The sequence below is a fragment of the Doryrhamphus excisus genome, chromosome 13 (genome assembly GCF_030265055.1).
Source record: "Doryrhamphus excisus isolate RoL2022-K1 chromosome 13, RoL_Dexc_1.0, whole genome shotgun sequence".
Taxonomy (NCBI): domain Eukaryota; kingdom Metazoa; phylum Chordata; class Actinopteri; order Syngnathiformes; family Syngnathidae; genus Doryrhamphus; species Doryrhamphus excisus.
The window spans coordinates 11413121-11432321 of record NC_080478.1 but is presented as its reverse complement, the minus strand read 5'-3'; the positions used below and the strand labels follow the sequence as shown (position 1 = coordinate 11432321).

The 19201-nt window shown below is 40.1% G+C and overlaps 1 protein-coding gene across 3 annotated transcripts in view; it reads left to right on the top strand.

Annotated features, from left to right (window-relative positions):
- The window catches only part of alk (ALK receptor tyrosine kinase), a 260619-nt gene that overhangs the window by 109767 nt on the left and 131651 nt on the right, over positions 1-19201 (top strand). The window contains exon 1 of one of the 3 annotated variants that reach the window (XM_058091042.1): positions 8728-9286. The exons of the other annotated variants lie outside the window; for them this stretch is intronic. The gene's annotated coding sequence lies outside the window, so the exon portion shown is untranslated. Of the gene's footprint in view, positions 1-8727; positions 9287-19201 lie in introns of those variants that run through there. 3 annotated transcript variants of the gene reach the window in all.

Genomic DNA, 19201 nt, shown 5'->3' with positions numbered 1-19201 from the left:
GTCATAGAGAAGGTGAGAAATACTGTTTGAAATTGTAGAGTAGTGTCTGTTACAGTAGGATTGTCAAGAAATGATCATACAGCCTCCTCTCTCCAATCTCTCAAATATATCAACTGTCCAGTTTAGTTCATTGGTATGATCCCATGTAGTGTGAGGATGGGATGTTTAAAGCAACATCAGTTTTGTAAATAACGCACATCATACATCCTAGGAATTAAACAAAAAAAGACAGAGGCAAATAGTCATCAATGGAAAACCATGGAGGACTCTCTCGACATGTAACTGCTAATTAAAAGTAAAGAACGCTTTGTTTTACGAGAAACACACTAAGGTATCAAGTCCAGAAGTCCAATCATTTGAAATATTTTTGTTTTCTTTTTCAAGGAATTTTGCCTTAATTAAAGCTAGAATAATTCTGTTTTCTCAGCAACAGAAATTATCATAATAAAAATACAGAGGGTTATTCGCTGTCATTGCCCTAGTTGACTTTTTCCTCCCCAAATCGATGTACACACTATTGTGAATTGGTAAGGAAATCTCTTGGCCAGGTTTGCTTGAAAATGAATATAATTCTGTCCAGTTATATTGCATCTAAGCATGTACCACCATCCTGTTGCCTTTTGATGCTGTCGGGTTATTGCCTCCTCAACAGCCAATGTTTTTGCTGCTGCCTTTGCAGGCATTGACCTAGGACCTATAATGTGTTCAGACGCCTTGTTCTTTTCCTTCCACTACACGTGTTCCCAGATCTTGAACTCTGTTGCACTGTTCAAGGACAAAGTCACCAAATTCACACCTGAATCATGGCTGAATGAAATCACTCTGAGACATCAGTTTAAGCAAGCTGAGCGCAAATGGAAAAAGGATGGACTTTACGTGTCACTGAGCATCTTAAGGGACAGTCCTGCCACCTACCACAAAACCATGAGGGAAGCAAATACTAAATATTTATCGATCATCATCTCTAGCAATAGCCATCGCCCCAGAGTGTTTTATTTTTTTTTATAGTGGTCAACTGGTAATCTGCCCCAAAGGTGTCAGCTGCTGGTCTACCTGGATCCCCTTTTGGAAACACACTTATGAGAACTTTGAGCACTTCTTTGCTCATCTTTAAAGATCAGTCCAGCAGCTAAACCCCACCAAATGAGCCTCTAGATATTGTCCCTGCAAGTATCATGAAGGAAGTTATGGACACCATCGGTCTCAGCCTTGTACTTTTACAGCTGTTACTACGTATCTGCTAGTATCATCTCCCAGCCTAACTTTGACTCATCACTTCTGTCCAACTTCCGTCTAATCTCACATCGAGAGAAATGGACAAACCTGTTTTCTCACAACTTTTGCCATATCTGTCCATCCATGATATCACTGCCAAGTTTCAGTCAGGCTTTAGGAAGCTACAGCACAAAATCTACACTACTTAAAGTGCATAATCACCCTCTTAAAAAGTGCTCTTCGAATTTACAGACGCTTTTGATACTGTGGATCATGCGGTCATCTTCCGCCTGTAGCATTGTGTCGGCCCACGGGACTCTGTGCTTAAATGATTCACCTCATTCTCACCAACAGGACATTTTCAGTAATGATGAATGATTTGGCCCCTACAGTCACTGTCCTTTCTTCTGGTATGCTCCAGGGTTCAATCCTTGGGTCTATCCTATTTTCTCTCACGTCTCACTTCTATGCTGATGATGTGCATTAATTCTTAGTGTCAAGAATCCACTAAATCTTCTCCATAACTGTCTGCATGACATCAAACAATGGCTGTTGCAGAACTGCCTTCATTTAAATGAATGAAACACAGTTTCCGCACACTCAACCCTCTTTTCACTCCCGCTGTGACCTTGATGTGATACTGGACAGCAATCTTCATTTTGATAAGCAAGTGAGTTCTTTAGTTGGAGCAGAATTCCTCCACCTCAGGCTCAGGGGAAGACCTTTTTTTAAATCACGAATGGATGTTGAAAAAGCCATTCATGTGTTCATTTGCTTGAGGCTTGATTACTGTAATGCCCTCTATACTTGAATAAATCAGTCTCTCCTATGTACGCTTCAGTTGGTACAAATTGCAGTTGCTTACCTTCTCAAAACTTGCTCATATCACCCCAGTTCTCTTTTAATTCAATTGGCATCCTGTACATTTTAGAATACATTTTAAAGTCCTGCTGTTTGTGTTCAAGGTCGTTAATGGTCTTGCACCGGTATACTTAGCACATCTTTAAATCGTTCATCAATCGTTCACATTTATTCAGACTTGCATTTGACACATTCACATCACTGTAGGTGTTTTAGCTATATGGTTCTATGCATGTGCATCTGTTCATCTCATCGTATTTTATGCAATTTTAGCCTGTTCTTATTTGGTGGAACCTGTTTTCTTTCTTACACTTTGTGTACCATTGGCATGCTGTGAGGTGCTATACAAATAAACTTTGATTTGATCAGTGTCAAATATATACATAAAATATACAAAAGGGTTTTTGGTTCTCATTAGGGGAAAGTTAAATTATATTTATTTCAATGTTTACTATTTGTTGACTTTAATCAGCATACTCTGCTTTAAAATAATTACAATGTTACCATTGGAGCAGTCTGGCTCAGATGGTCATCCCCAATATGAAAGGTGCTGGTTCGGTCCTCAGTCCTACTGTTACCATACCGTAGTATCCATGGGCTAGATCCTTCATGGTGCACATTGTACTGGAAGCCTTGCAAAAAGCCTTTGAGACTGAACGGGAGATCACTCTGCAATTCTGTTGACCCTATAATGCAGAGAGATAATAGTTCAGAAGTAAACAAAAATGGTGGACAGGTAGAAGCTTGTGAAAACATATTCAAAACTGGACAGGTCTCCTGGTTACCCTGTCATTTAGAAATGCTTTAGTACTTTTTTTCTGTACCTGCATGGACAGACAGGGCATGCCCGTTGCTCGCATTACAGATGAAGTGAAATCATGCTTTGATCTGTTCATCACCGATGATATAATCCAGCTCTATTTTGGAGACAACTACGCCTGCCAATTTTGGCCAAGGTTTACCGCTCATGGGATGAGAGCACCAGCAGCCTGTGGAGTGACCAGTCAAAGTGTACCATCTTCTCACAAAATATGAGATGCCAATGTTTGCAGTTGGCAGTTGGCTGCGGTTCGATGATCATCCCACATCTGGCAACAAGCTCACAGTGCTATTGTGGCATTGAAACAGAAACAGGAACACCAGCTATTTCTTCACTTCGATCCTGCTGGAGACATATGCACAGATGAGCAGATGCTTGCTTTTTTACATTCTCAGCAAACCAATCAAATTAGTGTGAGTGGCCTATGGCATCTGCACCATAAGTAAACGTGCGTCTGGAAGCAAGAGGGCAGTTTTGTACAGGTCCAGCATGGGAAGAGAGTAGTCAAGGAGCTGACTGGAGAACTGGTGATGCATACATTGACTTTTGATTATTTTATTATAAATGCATGTGAGTGTGAATAATTGTTTGTCTGTATATACGGCCTATGTGTATGTATGTCCTGCAATTGGTTGGCGACCAGTCCAGGGTTTACCCCGCCTCTCACCCGAAGTCAGCTGGCATAGGCTCCAGCATAACCCCGCGACCCTAGTGAGGATAAACGGCATAGAAAATGGATGGATGGATATTGCTGCTGACAAGATGGACCTGGTTGGGACAATGAAATGCAACAACCCAGTGCTTCCCCCGATGCTGCTCAAATTCAACCAGGCAAAGATCCAATCAGTCCCTCATGTTTGGCTTTGCCAAGACCCACACAGCTGTCTCCTACATCCACCATGGTGGCAGAAGAGCAAGGGCTTCAGCAAAGAAGGAGAGTGCCAGCTTGAGTCGATACCCAGGGACCGTCATAAAAAGTGATCGTGCGTACAGTACACTGGCCACCAACAACTACTGCATGTGTAAAAAGTGTATACATACTTACATACTATGTGTATGTACTACATACGCATGTATGAGCATCCACACATTGGCAGGCACAGCTCAATCACCTATCATCACATACCTAATACAGCACACATAATAAGAGTACATTTGCTATAAATGTGTTCCAAAAGCGCTAAGTGGTCGGCGGCCAAGAACTGATGGGTTACTGCAGCAATGGTAACCTGTGTTTTTATGCAGGGGTTTGTATTAACAAGTTTAATGTTGGATATTTATTATTGTGCTTTGTGTGAGATCATTCAAACCCGCAATAAAAGCCTATTGTTCTGGTGATCAAGTTTGCCATTTGTGTGTCTCACCAAATATTACTATTGACCAGGGTAGAAGACTACGGACCATCCACAGTGTATTTGAATGTGTCTACTGAATTTCTTGTATATTATCATTATCACTATTGTTATCATCATCTGGATATATGGTATTCAGTCTTTATACTTAGCCATGGTAATCCATGGTGAGCTCCTTTATTTTTACCTTTTTCAACAATTACTCTTTTGTAACTCCTGGTTTTATTGCAGTGATTCATCAGCTCAGTCTTGAGACGTCTTGGTGGAAAGGCTAAAGTTACCCACCCCAAGAGCTTTTTCCTTCACCCTTCATTTCTCAGACTCCCTTGTCCAACCTGATAAGTCACTGGCAATGATCTGCTATGGATTAGCCAAGGTTGCTTTTCTCTTTTCATCAATGATTAAATCTTGAGAACTCCTCTGATCCAAGAGGTTACTGCATCATGGCGAAACAAGAGTGGCGTAAGACCAATTTCTAATGTACAAACTTGTAATTCTTCTCTCTCTGTTTGAAGTCAAATGTGGCATTAGCTGTCAAGGTCCACAAGGCATATTCAAGATTTTACAATTATGTTTTACTTATTAACTGTATTCATCTGGACTTTCCTACATTACTAACACAATACCAACACAACACCGCATCTGAAGTGGCCGTGGTTGATCCCGGCATGTGTGGGGCTTACACCTGTACATTATTTTAAGTCTAAAATTGAAATGGATTGATCTTTTTCAAGACTCCAAATTGTCCATAGGTATGAATGTGAGTGTGAATGGTTGTTTGTCTAAATGTGCCCTGTGATTGGCTGGTGACCAGTCCAGGGTGTACCCCGCCTTTCGCCCAAAGACAGCTGGGATAAGCTCCAGCACCCCCGCGACCCTTGTGAGGATAAGCGGTAGAAAATGAATGAATGAATGATCTTTTTCAACACCGTGTCTGAATCTGACATCTTGAAATATCCAACAAAGCCATTGCAAAATTCATGACAATGCGACAGTAAATACATTAGGTTTCATAAATGACCTTAATTTCCAGTTATTACAGCACACTTAGATTCATTATGGTGTACTGAACAAGTACTAAAGAACTCTGTATATCTGTGCCAAGAGAGAAAGTCACAGAAACCAATCAATCTCTTCCTTGAAGACCGATGTCTTCAATTCCATACACAGGATGACAGCCATATCCTGCTTGCTGCCAAGCTATCTGTCCTTACTCAATCCATCTGCTTATTGATCCTGCACCGAGCATGAGAACAATGAGGTTGTGTACCTAATGTAGAAATAGGAAGGCTAGACTATTTGGTTGATTACTTGCTATAACTATTGTCATCTGACCCCCATGAGCTCATCCTTCTCTGAGAGAAGGGCTTCCTTGATGCTGTAGCTAGGCTTGTCCAAACACCACATAGCCGTAACTCATCACTGACTTTTTTTGTGTAAATGTGAGATTCTGTTTTCTAAATCTTCGTATTTTGTATAATATTTGCTTTGTATTTTACATACTTACACTTCAGTGAAACAAGTCTGTCCTAAGATACTGTGTCCATGTACCCTAAACTTTGAGGAAGCTAAAAAGCTAGCCAACGAGAGCTGGAGTTGGTCACTTTTAGGAAAACATCGCCCCCCAGCATTTTCATACAGAATTTCATATTACTCAGACCTCTGCCCTAATTTTTATAAATCTAGTCCAAATTTGAATGTTTTTTGATAAAGTAACACAATAACTACTTTCCCTGGTGACTAATTACATTTATGAAGGAGTACTCACATTACTAATTAACTTATTTTTGGGGGAAAGTAACTAGTAACTAGTGGTGGACAGATTGATCAATATATATTGATCAATACCAATGTAAAACGATTGATACTTGAGCTCCAGTTGGTTTCCTGTCTGACTGCAGGGGATTCATTGAAGTTGCAACCTGGCTGTGTGTCTCTGTTGTCTGTCACAGTGCAGCGAAAGCTCAGTTTGCCCCCCCTTCTCTGTCTTGTGTCTGATTTACCATCACATGACTCAGCAGCAACAGGCAACCAGACACTGCCCCTATCCACATGCCAAGTGGCAAGTCATGTCTTCTTGCACACCCAAGCAGACAAAAATACAATTATGCATTTTGCAACCTACAATTAGAAAAGGGAGATGCAGTGTTTTTTGTTTTTTTTTCCAATGGAATATTTCTCCTAGTATTGGAACAAAATACAAACAGGCCTAAATTTCAACAGTGTGTATATCACATACGAATTCAATTACTTATGTAGTTTCCCTTTGAAAGTATATGCACACTGACAAAAAAGCAATAATATATTTTGTACAGATACAGATTTGTGCACATGAATACACACACTGTGAACTAACATTGATTTACATTGTGTAGTTTTGCACTGATGTTATGATTGTACTATACATTCCCTGTGGGCTCCGTATATAACCATAGGAAATAGCATCAGTGCTTTTGGGGCTCCTATTTCCATGCCTTTGTTAATATCGCTATATATTACTGTACTGTATATTCATAATGACACTGGGGAAAAGGAGATAGAAAATGATGAATCAGAATAGTGTACAAGAATGATGGCAAAGCAAGAGTGAAATAAGGTAGGTTGTTGTGGGCTACAGAAAAAGCCGAGTCTTCTTCCGAAGACCAGTTCACTACAGATGACAGAAACGTGGAAACAACTGTCTGTGGTGGTGTCCCTGTTTAGTGTGTTCAAGGCAACGTTCACGAAAGAGTCCATCTATAGCATGGCTGCGATGTGTTACATTATCAGCAAAAATAATGCTTAAAACATATTATTTTTCTACTCATTTTTCATGAGAATATTGTCTCTCCAATTTCATGCTGAATAGAGGTTGCTCCCCACGGAACTAGCAAATCAAGTGGGAGAATATCATTTAAAACCCAAATGAGACGTCCATTCCTTATTCCTTCCCATTCTTTCTGTATTATCTCCAGAGTCTCTTAAAGGGGAACTGCACTTATTTTGGGATGTTTGCCCATCAATCACAATCCTTATGTGAACACATGAACACATACTGGATTTCTTTCCCTTTTCTCTGCATTCTAGTACAAGAAAACAAGTTAATATGAGCTAGCTAACAACAGCTAGAATTTGGAAGTGAGCCCTCAAAGAAGTTTGGGATGGCTTTGAACGCTCGATTTCACTCTGCGATGTCACAGTGAGTTAGACTTCCTTATATGGATGCTCCCAAATACTGTATACCAGTCACCCTTCTTTGATATAAAATAATATTACTTACTGTTCCCTGAATAGAGCATTCTTGTAAAAAGAAAGAAGAAGCAGAAAGAACTGGCACAACTGGCTTATCATTATTACATGTCAACATTTTAGACAAATTAAGTGGATTTTTTTTTCTATTGGCAGGATCCGTTTATGCTACGGGTTTGTTAAATGACAATTTTAACATAGTAAATAATAATATGTAATATAATGTGATGCAAAAACACTGTAATCTAAGTGTTTGGTCGATTTTCATTAAAAAAAACAAACCGTGTTTAAATAAACACCAGTGTCAAAGGGCATTGAACTAATGAGGCCTTTGCAAATGGTTAATTGAATTAAATGGCTTGCCAGAAACACAGAGTGCCGTTTAGTTTCAAGTCCTATTAAAAGTGCAGAGGAATCTAAATTTTATTAATGCAACACTCAATAATTGCAGATCCCAAAGGAAGATACCTCATTATGAATATAACAATTAATAACACACCATTTACACTTGCCAATATTTATGGACTAAACAATGATGACCCATTTTCATTTCATACCCGCTCTGCAACTTTACATGACAAATCATTTCAGCCGGAGACTTCAAAACTTGCCCCTTCAATTTGGTATTTAATAAATACGCAGACTTAAACTCTAGCCGTGAACGAATGAACCACTGAATTATGTTCAATATTTCAAGTTAATTGACATAATGAGGTTTATGTTTTTTTTCATTTTTTTATTTTAATGTAATTATTTAGTTTAAATAATGCAGGTATGTACGTATGTGTATATATTCTTTCTCCAATACAGCACAACTACATGACTGCCATTATCACTATGGTGTTTTTTTTTTCTATTCACATTTGATTTCTGACACCCCCCCACCCCCACCCCACATCACACAGCCCTCCTTTCCTCTTGCACACAATTGTTACTTGTCCTATGTTTTATGTATTGGGTTGTGTAACCCACTCGTGTATGTAAATACAAACTTTGTATGTTCATCACTGCTGTAAATACACACTTAATGTTTGCAAAATTAAATAAAAAAAATAATAGTGCATTCTAAATACGACATAATTTGAAGTCTAAAGTCCGTATCTGTTGCAGCAGAATGCAGTCACCATTTTGCTTATTCATATGCCAGGGTGAATTTATGATATCAGATTATGGCAATATCATTCATGAATAGATTTAAATAATAATTAGTTTAAATCACTTGGTCGTGGCACTTTTCATTATTGTTGGAATTTTATATTTCCTCGCCAGGGCCTTTGCTAATGGGAGGACGTTGTTATGTGTGTACCTTCTTAGAATATCATTAAACAATGGAATGTATCGATTTCAATTGACTGGTTAATGTAGTGTATTCTATATTAGAGTGTGACATTGAGTTTAAACCAATAAAACAGGAGTATTATGGAACAATGCACAGAAACCAATGCAAACTGGAGGCACTGGTAGAAATCTCATAGCCAGCCAACAGCCAGCCAACAGCCAACAAGGTAGGCCGGATCCACCACTACCACCAACAGCCAGCCATCAAGCTAGGCCGGATCCACCACCAACAGCCAGCCATAAAGCTAGGCCGGATCCACCACCACCACCAGCAGCCAGCCATCAAGCTAGGCCGGATCCACCACCGCCACCAGCAGCCAGCCATCAAGCCAGGCTGGATCCACCACTACTTGGATTCAAAGTGACAACTACTGATGATAACATCTTTGACGGAGCGTGACTGTCCAGCTGCTTGAGGACCCACAACTACAATCACGATCCCGAACAACTGGGTCGGCCGAGGCCAAAAAAGGTGCATACTTTTTTCTTGCTGTGTCTCTGTATTCGGCGGCTGCATCAACGTGCATCCTTTAATAAGATCTCCCTCTGCATACTGGTTTTTACTGCTCATCTTTGCTCTGTTCATTATGACCCAGCCCTCCCGTGATACTAGCAGACTTTTGCACTGGCCTATAACAGTTACCTATGGGGTTAGTACGCTGGACTTCCCACTATTGCCCAATGATGCTCCCACTTTCTGGATCACAAAAAATGCAGGACTTTTCAGACTTTCTGCTTCACACTCCCCACTTTACTCTTTTGTATTACTGCAGCAATTCCTTGACTCTCCCCTCCCGTTACCTGGCAAATTAACTATGAAAGACAAAAGCATTAATCCAAAATCATACCTTGGCTCCACCCTAATTGTTCTTATGTTACTTATCTCAGGGAATATTCATCCTAACCCAGGCCTGGCTACCTTTAGTCATGCTGTCCATTCCTTCCAAATATCTTGGCCTCTGGTTGGACACGTCCCTTTCCTTCACCACCCATATCAAGCACCTACAGTCAAAAGTCAAAGCTCGCTTGAGCTTCCTCTATCGCAATAAGTCCTCTTTCACCCGTTCAGCAAAACATACACTTGTCAAAATGTCCATCTTGCCCATTTTTGATTATGGTGACATCATCTATAGGATAGCGTCTCAGTCCACTCTGAAGAAGCTGGATATTCTTCACTGTGTTCACTATGGAATTTAGAAGGTCACAACCAACTATGGTAAGATGTTAAATGAATACCCGTGGAGAGTGAATAGGCCATATGTTAGCGATGTCGAAAAAAATGCATTTTTGAAAACATTCTTAATGTGCTTTTGAAATGATAGAGTTGGCCAAGTGTAGCGTTTCTTCAAAGTTTTATGACTAGAGAAAAAAGGAAACTGCAATGGTTTATTATTTAATTTATGGTATGGCGATGTCTGTCTTAAAATAACAGTTTTAGATGAAATAGCCGTTTTAAATAACTGCCTGTGTAAACAACAAAGGATAGTTTGCTGGAATGTGTCTCCCTGTTCATTTTTTTTTTTTTTGCTCCACAACAGAAAAAATTACAGAACCTTTGGCTTATCGTGTGTACACCTTTAATAGCATTGATAAAGAGGTCTCATTAATAGTACCTCAGCCTGGGTTCGACATCTCTGTTTGGAGTTTACATGTTCTCCCCGTTTGTGCGTTTTTTTCCGGGTACTCCGATTTCTTCCAACATTCCAAAAACATGCACGTTAGGTTAATTGACTCCAAATTGTCCATAGGTATGAATGTGAAGGTCACAATAAATGGTTGTTTGTCTATATATCCCCTTCGATTGGCTGGCGACCAGTCGATTGTATACCCCGCCTCTCGACCGCTGGGATAGGCTCCAGCATACTCACGACCCAAGTGAGGATAAGCGGCATAGAAAATTGATGGCTGGATAATAGTACCTCACACATAGTCACAGTGACGCTGGTTTGACCCACTGTCAGTCTCTGTCTTTTCCTCGCTCATACACATTTGTAAAATAGTTAGCACAGTAGGTGTGACATGTTCTCACAGCATGCTATCCTACTGATGTGAACTGATGATCCCCGTCGTCACTTACCACACCACACTAATCTCATCACACTGCTTGTAGATGGGAGCCTGAGCATGGTCTTACCCGCACTGGTCGTAATTAGATGAGCTCACATGTATAGCGGTGCATCTTATCTTATGTAATATCATTAATGTCAGATGGTTTGATCAAAACAAGTGACCTCTTAGTTTACTTTTAACCACCATAATACTGTACACACATTCACCCGCCATTACTTGTGAAGATCTAATTATTGCAATGATGCAGCGGTGAGAGGATATTAAAGGTCAGAGAAAATATAAATGATGGTTGTCAAGTAACAGTATAAAATACCACACTTAAGTGCTCTTTAGTCTGTGGCTTTCCCAACTGTTAATCTGTATTTACTGTGGTACACACCAGAGACATGCAGTGAAGTTCAAGGCTTGTGAGGCGCTGACTATTTTGAAGTTTGTTTTAATGGTAATACAGGTTGCTATTTGAGAGGATAACAAGAAAAAGAAGATAATAATCCACTTTGGTTTCAAATTGTTTTCAAATAATTTTCTTGACAGTGGAAATGAAAAATTCATTCTGTAGCGCAAAAATATATTTTTTGTGCATTTGACTTGCTGCTCTTCAGCTAGTGATGCTCCTGTAACCCACATTTATAGGAACCGACCTTCAATGGTATACCAGTTGAAAACAGTAATTTATCTTTTCAAAATGTCCGCTTTGAAGATACAGCCATATGTGTTAGATCCCAAATCCAATCCGTTGTTGTTGAATTGGCATGTTTGTATTATATTTTATGTCCAAAGTCCTTTAACAATAGTGTTTTCTCAGGAAACCCCCGAGGGTAAACCCACTCTTATTATTTCTTTCCCCCATATACATAGAGGAGAAGAGTCAACTTAACTATTAACTGCTTCAAATTGAATTGCCTTGCGGCACATGCCGTCTCTGGCTGAACATAGTGGTGTTTACATGTACACTTCACTGTGAAAATGCCTTCCTAAAAAATGCAGTGCATGAAAAATTGGTCAACCTTGACAGAGTATTGATTTGTGATTATTAAACACATCCAACAGGGAGCTAGTAGGGTTAATTACTTTAAACACAGACAAAATGCTTTTTCAATAACATAATGCCACAATGACATGACGAGTTTGCATGACAAAAATGTGTCCATTTGTACAACATTATGTATATACTACGACTCGTTCAGAGGGAGAATAACCCAACTCAACGAATGCCTTCTCATCTGATTTTGGATTTACTGATTGCCATAACACATCGATTTGTTCCAGTTTCTTGTAAATATATTCTTCTCTCCTTAATTACCATTGTTTCCTAGCAATGCAAATCTAACAAGTAGGGATGAGCGAGTACACCACTATACAGTACATATCCGTATATGTTCACCCATCTAAATTATCTGTATCCGTATCTGTACTCTGAGTGGTGTTTTGGTGTTTAGTCATGATTGCTGTGTGTTTGACTTTTTGATCGTTTAGAGTCTTTGAATTATATTTCTATCATGAATTGTGGCGGTTAGGTACTATATATACCTAATGGTGAAATCTTGCAGTAGGCATGATCCCTGCCTTTTAAACTGTTTTATTCCAACAGCTAAAATGTGCTTGAGTATTTTTACTTTTCTGACCACATTCCATTCGCTTCAGCTGCTGCTTGTGCTCATTCCTCTTCTCTTCACGGTCTACCTCAGAGCATCATTCTCTTCTGGGATCATGTGATGTATCTGGTGCAGGTGTCTAGCTGTCAGATTGAAAATAGTTGTGGCGAAGCACAAGCTAATACCTGTTAATACGTGCTTTAAATCCAAAAAGTGGCAAACCCAAAAATCAGTAGAAATGAGGGACAACTGTGACGAGGCGAGACAGCTGAAAGTATGGGATTCTACCAAGAATATTGGGAGGGTTAGCTAGTAAACTACCCTGCCACCAAAGAACAAACATGTTCAAACATGTGAGGGTTATATGCATTATAATCTAATGCATGTTTTATTTTGCTGCAACCTGTTGACAAAAAGTCAGGCCATTGTACTGAGCCACTTTGTTGTGTCAGAGGAAGTTAAAAGCCTGCTCTCCGAGGGATTGATTTCATGGTTCAGTAACATTGCATCTGTTTCAGACCTCCAAAGAGTTCCTTTGTGAGAGAATGCTTTTTTCACAAGTTCTTTGTTCAATCCTGTTGCAAGTCAAGGAGTTGAAGAGCTGCCTTATGTTACTCCATAGGGAGTAGTAGGAATAAAGTAAAACAATAAATGTGTTTTAAATACAGTATTTAAAGGCTCAGATGTGACCCTTTTTACACGGAAAACCAGACGTATCACAGATCTTGGCTCATCGAAAAAAAAATTAATATAAATGTTAATGTGGACCTATAGAGCAGCTACACACAATAACCCGCACAGAAAACGTTTTAGATTTTGCAGAATCTACACATATTCCAGCTGCATTTCCATTGATTTGTGCTTCCTGCTAAACTGTCTGTTTTAATATATTCCACCCACGGCCGGCCTCCGGGCATGCCCACTCCACTGTGATTGGTCACACATGCAAAGTGCTCGCTAACTGTGAACCATATAAGGAAGTCCACCCATCTGTGACATCACAAAGGAACAGTTTTACCACGCCTTTTCAAACCGAGCGTTTTGAGCCATCCTAAACTTCTTTTTCCAACTGTGCAAACTTTGGCATCGTTTAACACAAGAATACAACATTATAACTACATGTATAGGTCAGAAAAGTAGAAAAAGCATATGTCTCCCTTAAGTTACACTATGTCTAAAATTAATTATATTGACGTATGTATATGTGTGACAAAGCAAATTAGTCCAAATTCACATTTTATTTAATTAGTTACTTATTTATTTATAAATTGGGATTGACTTCAGCTTCCCCACAACATTGCATAGGATAAGTGGTAAAGCATGAACAGATTGAAATAACATTACAGAAGACATAAATAAGGGTCACCTGTGTTGCTATAAATGGGAAGATGAGGGGCGGGTGGACAGGAAGTGAAATCAGGGTTCAGAGTTGAGTTTTATCTTGGCATGGGTTGAGGCAGCAACAGTAGCTTGAGTTTTTGTTTTATTAGGGATTTTTTTTAGCGTGCCTCCTGTGACATAACTCAAACCTGCAATAAAAGCCTGATATTCCTCCCTCCCAGGAGGCCCGCCCCACTATTTGAGAAGCACTGCACTAAGAGCAGAAATGGCATTTCTCTATAGGTACTTCATCTGCCTGAGGACCTGTTAATAGTTACAAGAGTGGATCAAGAGCTTTTGCAAAATACCCTTATTTCCCCAATTCATATCTCCTGTAGTATAAATACATGGTAATACTAATAATGACATTTATGTCGGAAAAAACATAAGGGAATACATTTTTGGACTTGCCCTAATAGTAAGAACAAATGTCCTACACAAGGGTTACCTAGCCCATCTGACTTTCCACTTCAAAGATAGCAAGTCTGCCTTTTATTTTTTCCCCTTTTTGCCTCATGCTTGCTCTGTTTTGCTCGCACAATTGTGCTGAGCTCTTTGATGGCAGGTGGGATGAGAGTACATGCTGAGTAGAAACAGAATTGACTATTGACACTAATGAGATGGAGAGCCAGCCAATAGAAAAAAAAGTCTCCCTCACTGCACTTCAGGCACCATTGTCAAAGTGAATTGCTGGTGGTGAGTGTGGAGTAGAAAAGTTAATGGCACAAATATCAAATGAGTTCAAAGTTGTTGGCTGTGTGATGAATGCACCTAATAGGAAATGCACTGCAGGGGTTATTTACTATATCCATGGCAGAGAGCATTCAAGGGGTGATGGGTCTGTTCCTTCCAGCTATGAGCTCCAGTAAATGGGTGAAATTCGAGTACATGTTGTCTTTCCTCAGGGCACATGCCTTAAGGCAAAGAGCCATGGTTTAGCTATACAACAGGCATGTACCTGGAATTGAAATGAGACACAAACCTGTTATAAAACATCAAGGATGCATCAGCAGTTAACTAAAAGCTTTGCAGAAATGCAAGGCCTCGGGTACTTCTTTGGTGCAAGCCATCACCTGTGTAAAAAAAAAAAAAAAACAGTGGCCTCGACCCACCTATCCATCCATTTTCTATTCTACTTATCCTGTTCAGGGCCACAAAGAAACTGGAGCCTAACCATGCTGATTAAGGAAGAGAGGCAGGGTACACCCTGGACAGATAACTAGTCATTCACAGGACACAAAAGCTGAGTTTGCGCCAAGGGGTCACATTCAAGTATGGCTCATGTCAGCTGCGTAAATCGCGTGATACCTTAGCATCAGGACAGTGAGTAATTCGACAATGAATTGAAAAAAATGTGTAACGCGTCACAGTACATTCCTGCTGACATTATCTGTAAAAGGGGTAGAGTCCTTTGTCTATGTAAATTGTACTTTTGTTCCGATGTTTCTGTTGCTACCGTAGTGTGGCTGTTGATAAGAACACAGAACCTTCTTGCTGTGAGGTGCCCATCACGAGAAAAATATACTGCGACATTGACCTAACAATCTTTACATTCCCATTTTAAACTGACCAATTTAATGGGAAGCCATGCAGAGATGCATAACTGTGATTGAAGCAAACATTGCATTCTCAAGAGGTCTTATGAGCATGCTGTGGATGATAATATACATTTTAAAGGCCTCCATAGTTACGTCACTGCTGATCGCAGAAAAAGGGTCTTTTCACTCTTCACAAAACAGCCCGGTACCTGGTGTGCCTGATCATATTTTTTGTGACTTATTCAAAACAAAAAAATGTTGGAAATTATCATGGAGATGGTTGTTTGATTGGTGTTCAGCTGTTTGAAAATGAACCAGATTGGTGAATTTCAGCATTTTCGATTTAAAGGAGACCTATTATGCTCATTTTCAACCCTTTTATTGAGTTGTGGACTCCTATAGAGAAGCTACACACAGCTTTCTACATCTTCCAGAATCTGCACCTATCCCAGTTCTATTTACTTGGATTTTCAAAACTGTCTGATTTAATTAATACGACCCACGGCCCGCCTCTGGGCACACCCAATCCGCTGTGATTAGACACACTCCCAAGCGCTCTCAAGGACTTCCGGACAACTTCCGAACCCCACAATTCTATATCATTGTGTAGGACCCTAATTACTCATGTATCATCCCAATGAATATCTCAATTAGAACATAATGAAAATACAAAAATACACTGTTATCTATATCTGATATCTATGGTGACCAAAAGGACAATATCGCAGTTACAAGCGGCCGGAATGAGTTTTCTCCGCAGGGTGACTGAGCTCTCCCTTAGAGATAAGGTGAGAAACACTGTCATCTGAGAGGGACTCGGACTAGAACTGCTACTCCTCCGCATTGAGAGGAGCCAGATGAGGTGGCTTGGGCATCATTAGGATGCCTCCTGATTGCCTACCTGGGGAGGTGTTCAGGGCACGTCCAACTGGTAGAAGACCTCGGGGAAGACAGGACACAACTGGCCTGGGAATGCCTCAGCATCCGCCCGGGAGGAGCTGGAAGAAGTGGTCGAGAGGGGGAAGTCTGGGCCTCCCTGCTCGGGCTGCTGCCCCCACGACCCGACCCCGGATAAGCGGTAGAAGATGGATAGATGGATGGATGGACGGACGCTGGTATCTCACCATGTGCATTGAAAAAAATGTAGATATCTTCTATGGTGCCCCTGATCTGGTAACTTATCAGATACTTTTCAGGGCTTTGCTTAAGGGACATAGCAAGACAGTAAAGCCGTCATTGGTGTCTATTGGAAAAACACCAGACTGTCATTGTAGGTTCTTGAAAATACTGCAAGCCTGGGTGCCAGTGAAAGTGCTGAGATATATTCCCTGCGTGGTCTTTTCTTGTGTCTCCTGCCAGTCTGCTTGAAGCCAAGCTGAACTACTGCCCAAAACCAAAGGTGGAACAGGGCCTCCTAAGCACAGTACTGTTTGACTCCAAACGTTGCAGGCTGGGTTTCCAAAACATATTGCAATACAGCCCATTGCTCATTTGCTCAGTGAAATCGCAATGTAGGATACTGTATATTGCACAATTGTCAACTTGAATAATGAAAAGCTATACTGTAACTACAAAAGGTTAAAATTTGTTTTATGACTCTCGAGAGACGCGAGAAAGACGCTGGTCTTTCTAAACATGTTGAATTGTGAGTATGGCTTAAAATCCAACAGAGTGGTGGAAGACTTGGTTACCATAGTGATTGCATTCTTTTTTTCGGGCTAAGTACTGAAGCAAACCAACAACAGTGATGATCGAGATAGGCAGAAAGGAAGGAGTATCTCCCAGCAGAGCGCATTAAAACAAAGAGCAACACAAATAGATTTGGGGCTCCAGGGTTGGGGTTAGCTCACTGCATGTAAAAAAAGAAATATATTATATAGCCTTTTGCTATGACTTTCTTTACGAGCCACGGTAGTGCACATTGTCGATTCCAGGTTTTATTCCAGTATCAGTGTAGCTAAACATATTATTTCAACATGATAGATGGTTGGATGGTTTGCAAGTATACTGTTTGGCTTTATTTAATTATTATTTTTTTAATGATCTATGTGAAGTTGGTGATTCATGCAAACATGCAATGATGCAAGCAGGAAATAAAATGTCAGCCTTGTTCATCGTATTTTTCTAAAAAAAAAAAAAACTACATAACAGCATTCAGCACTTCAAGCAAAGTTTTCCAAGTGACTTTATCTCCCAGCCAAATTAGACTAGAGCAGACCAAAAAAAACACCGGCTGTGACCCAAGGAGGCGTATAACGCTCTTGTGGGAATACACTGAAATGCACCACGTAAGAAAAAAGTTTAAGATTTTCAATTCACATTGTTTTCTGGGTTCCGTGCTGATTTAAATGTATTTATATTATATTATATACTATATTATGTATTACAGGTATTATACTTTAAAGGTATGGCACACATCATTGCACATCTAAAATCCTATATTAACAGGGTTATTATGGGCAGCTATGGTTGTTTTTTCCAGGATTGTGATTAGCCAAAAGGTGCATGACAGCTGGTGAATGTGTTTTATGTGAACATACATTTTTCTTTAAGTCAGACAGACAAAAAACAGTCAATCGCTGATGTAGTAGGGGAAAGGTGTGTTTTTGAATCTCTGTGTTCGAGTGCACTGTTTAAACACAGTAAAGTTGAATGTCAAGGTCAGATCACAACACATTTTATTTCAGTTATTAAATCAGAAAACCAGACACCAGACACACACGTTTTTGTCGGCCAGAAACGCCACTGTCAATATCGCTATGAACAGTCTCTGTGCATAAGGACAAGAGCTCACATTTGAACCCAAAACCATTTTCTCTGAGGAGCTGTTAGATCAAGTGTGTTTGGGTAAGACAAAGAGGCTTGACATGTTCTGTGAGTACCTATGAACACCATGTTCATCATGCCTCCGGCACACACTGAACAGCATGGGGCCCTCTGTATTGATGCAAGGGAGAGAATGTGTTAGCTGCACCACGGTGTGATGCCAGCCATCCAATAATAAACATAAGGACTTGTTGAGTAAGGCTGAGTAGTGTGTACTTGATTTTAATCTGAGCAAATAGTAAACTACTGCTGTGTATCTCAATACTAGCAATGTGAACTTTTGTCTGCATGGTAATCGAAGCCTCACACCAGTGAGAAAAGCGTTGGTGGGCTTTCTTTCAGTTTGGTTGAACAGCTACACTGTGTGGGTGTAAATCTTGTGCAAACCTTATTACATTACAATTGTTATAATTGAAAAGGTTCTTAGAACCTGGTGCTTATGTGTTTTTGCCATGGGAAAAAGGGTCTAAGCTTTCTTGTCGAAAGCAGCATTTAGATTATCCCTGGAAAGCAGTCCAGGCAGGAGAAGTTGGCAGGGGAAAGAAGCGTGGACTTTTTCCCAGGAGAGAGTGATCCATCACTTCCTTTACCTTGCTGAGAGGCTGCTGGCTGGATATTCCTTAGTTCACATCCAGTGCAGCATCAACAACCCAAAACAAAACAAATACTACATATACATGCAGCATGTACATACAGTACCAATACAGTGAACGGTGGTGTGCAAATTTCGAATTTGGACAAATTCATTAAACATGTAATACAGTAAAATGTATCTATGGCATCATTACACATGGTTTTACTGGTTCTTATTTGAAATGCATTTAAGATAAATATATCTTTGTGTCGATACATGTAAATTGTGTTAACTCCATAATCAGACGAGATCTCCAATTTTAAGCATTGGCTCAAAGAGGACTGCACGGCGGACGAGTGGTTAGCGCGCAGACCTCACAGCTAGGAGACCAGCGTTCAATTCCA